The 3620-nt window shown below is 41.9% G+C and overlaps 1 pseudogene; it reads left to right on the plus strand.

The window, feature by feature from the left end:
- The first annotated feature begins 771 nt into the window (after nt 1-771).
- LOC109568946 (olfactory receptor 51G1-like) lies at nt 772-1736 on the plus strand (annotated as a pseudogene).
- Nucleotides 1737-3620: the final 1884 nt, after the last annotated feature.

Below are 3620 nucleotides of genomic sequence, written 5' to 3' on the forward strand. Positions count from 1 at the left end.
CCAAGGGATTTTCCTGACATCCTGACCCAGGGATTGAACCAGGATCTCCTACACTGCAGGCAGATACGTTACCACCTGAGTGATCATTTCAGGGTAAGTACATAAAGAAACCTTGGTGGAGAATATGAAAGAAACCAAATGCCAAATACTCTAGACTGTAAATTGCTGCTGCTGCTGCTAAGTCGCTTCAGTGGTGTCCGACTCTGTGCCACCCCATAGGTGACAGCCCACCAGGCTCCCCCATCCGTGAGATTCTCCAGGCAAGAACACTGGAGTGGGTTGCCATTTCCTTCTCCAATGCCTGAAAGTGAAAAGTGAAAGTGAAGTCACTCAGTCGCGTCCGACCCTCAGTGACACTGTGGACTGCACACTTCCAGGCTCCTCTGTCCATGGGATTTTCCAGGCAAGAGTACTGGAGTGGGGTGCCATTGCCTTCTCTGAGACTGTAAATTAGGTCAATCCTATTTACCCTTGATGATTTTGGATCTGATTCCCATTTAAACCAGTTTGAGGGCCAGTCTGTGTGCCTCTTTCAACTACGCACACTTGCTGGACAGTTCATATCTTATAATGTTACTTGATTATTCCTGTGGGCTTTATCTATTGGTTAAAATAAATCCATGCATTCATTGCTTTAACTTTTTCTGTCATACATTATAAAATGTTTCCACCTAGTATCCTTGTCAGAGAAAATGAATGCTTTAGGGTTGTGTTATTCCTTTTAGGAGTTCACATTTTTGTGGTAGAAAAATGGCTCCGTGCGACAGTCTCATGACAAGCTGTAATTCAAGTATTGAACAGTTGGCTTCATTCTACCTCTCTGGGATTCCTGGCTGCGAGGATGTTCAATACTTTATTTCCATCCCCTTTTGTGTGTTCTATCTGATTGGAATAGTGGGCAACTGTACAGTTCTTCACATCATCCACACTGACAAGAGTCTCCATGAGCCCATGTACTACTTCCTGGCCATGCTGTCCCTCACAGACATGGGCATGTGCATCTCCACCCTGCCCACAGTACTGAGAACCTTCTTTGATGCTAAGGTTTGATGCTAAGGAGATTGAGATGAGTACTTGTGAAGCCCAGATGCATTTTATTCACACTTTTTCTCTAATGGAATAAGTTGTGCTCCTAGCCATGGCTTTCGACCGCTATGTTGCCATCTTCGATCCTTTGAGGTATTCCAGCAAACTTACCCCACAACACATTGTCTACATAGGGGTCTTCATCATAATCAGATGCTCCACTGTCCTCCCTGTTGTTCTTGTTCATATCCCCACATTTTCTTTCTGTCACTCCCATGTTCTCTCCCACTCCTTCTGCTAACATCAAGATGTCATCCAATTGGCCTGTTCTGACATCTCATTCAATGTTTTGTATGGCTTGTTTGTTGTTGCATTTTATTGGGGTGTAGATTCTCTAGGAATCTTTTTATCTTGCTCTCATCCTCTGCTCTGTGTTGCACATTGCATCCCAGGGAGGGAAACTCAAAGCCCACAGTACATGTATCTCCCATATTTGTGCTGTGCTCATTCTATATGTGCCAATGATAGGGTTGTCCTTAGTGCATCGTTTTGTAAAATATTCCTCTCCCATTATTCATATTACCATGGCAGATATTTACCTGTTAGTTCCACTAGTTCTCAACCCAATTATTTATAGCATCAAGAAAAAACAGATTCGCCAAGGCTTCCTGCTGCTGCTGCTGCTGCTAAGTCTCTTCAGTCGTGTCTGACTCTGTTTGACCCCATAGACGGCAGCCCACCAGGCTCCCCCGTCCCTGGGGTTCTCTAGGCAAGAACACAAGAGTGGGTTGCCTTTTCCTTCTCCAATGCATGAAAGTGAAAAGTGAAAGTGAAGTCGCTCAGTCATGTCCAACCATCAGCTACCCCATGGACTGCAGCCTTCCAGGCTCCTCCATCCATGGAATTTTCCAGGCAAGAGTATTGGAGTGGGGTGCCATTGCCTTCTCCGAAGGCTTCTTAGGGATATTATTATCCAAAACGATCAGGTTTGCTCACACTTAGAAAATATATGATCCCCTTTCAACATTTACATTCATTTTCTTCATCCTGAAGATAACCTGTCAGAAATTCTTAGACACATTTTGTACTTATAGTTCCATGATAGTCAATAATTTCTACATGTCACCTCAAGAAAAATAATTGTACTTATTTCTATCAGTACTTCCTTGCTTTATATCATCTCAAAATCTTTGTGTCAGGAGATTTAGTAAGAGGGAATTTATTTCATTCGGCTATTTTATGGTGATATTTTCCATTTAGATTTTAAGATAAAATCAAGTTTCCATGTTAAAACTAAGATAGACAAGTTAACTATTCAAAGGAAAAAGAGATAATATAGAGTAGAGTAGGTGTTGATAGCTAGGTACATTTTGTTTCCATTGAGGCAAATTAGACTTCATTCTCCATATTTTAATTCACATAATAATCAAATGAATGTTTTATTTTAGAGATGGGATAAATGAAAATATTGCATTTATCTCCTTTACATCTACTCAAATGATTGTCAGAAAAAAAGCTAGACAGTAAATGCATATACATACTTTTCATCAGTGGAGAAAACTCACAAGACAAATACAGGCTTCACACAAAAGGGACTCTCTACTCATGAAATGGGGTAGAAAAAAAGTAAAAATCCTTTGGTTAATGTACACTTCTATTAAGTCTAATACCACCTGATCTGCCTCTTGAGAAATTTGTATACAGGTCAGGAAGCAACAGTTAGAACTGGACATGGAACAACAGACTGGTTCCAAATAGGAAAAGGAGTACATCAAGGCTGTATATTGTCACCCTGCTTATTTAATTATATGAAGAGTACATCACGAGAAACGCTGGACTGGAAGAAACACAAGCTGGAATCAAGATTGTGGGGAGAAATATCAATAACCTCAGATATGTAGATGACACCACCCTTATGGCAGAAAGGGAAGAGGAACTGAAAAGCCTCATGATGAAAGTGAAATAGGAGAGTGAAAAAGTTGGCTTAAAGCTCAACATTCAGAAAACGAAGATCAGGGCATCTGGTCCCATCACTTCATGGGAAATAGATGGGGAAACAGTGGAAACAGTATCAGATTTTATTTTTGGGGGGCTCCAAAATCACTGCAGATGGTGACTGCAGCGATGAAATTAAAAGATGGTTACTCCTTGGAAGGAAAGTTATGACCAACCTAGATAGCATATTCAAAAGCAGAGACATTACTTTGCCAACAAAGGTTCGTCTAGTCAAGGCTATGGTTTTTCCTGTGGTCATGTATGGATGTGAGAGTTGGACTGTGAAGAAGGCCGAGTGCCAAAGAATTGATGCTTTTGAACTGTGGTGTTGCAGAAGACTCTTGAGAGTCCCTTGGACTGCAAGGAGATCCAACCAGTCCATCCTGAAGGAGATCGTCCCTGGGATTTCTTTGGAAGGAATGATGCTAAAGCTGAAAGTCCAGTACTTTGGCCACCTCACGTGAAGAGTTGACTCATTGGAAAAGACTCTGATGCTGGGAGGGATTGGGGGCAGGAGGAGAAGGGGATGACAGAGGATGAGATGGCTGGATGGCCATCAATGACTCAATGGACGTGAGTCTGAGTGAACTCCGGGAGTT

This window comes from Bos indicus, chromosome 15 (genome assembly GCF_029378745.1).
Source record: "Bos indicus isolate NIAB-ARS_2022 breed Sahiwal x Tharparkar chromosome 15, NIAB-ARS_B.indTharparkar_mat_pri_1.0, whole genome shotgun sequence".
NCBI classification, from domain to species: domain Eukaryota; kingdom Metazoa; phylum Chordata; class Mammalia; order Artiodactyla; family Bovidae; genus Bos; species Bos indicus.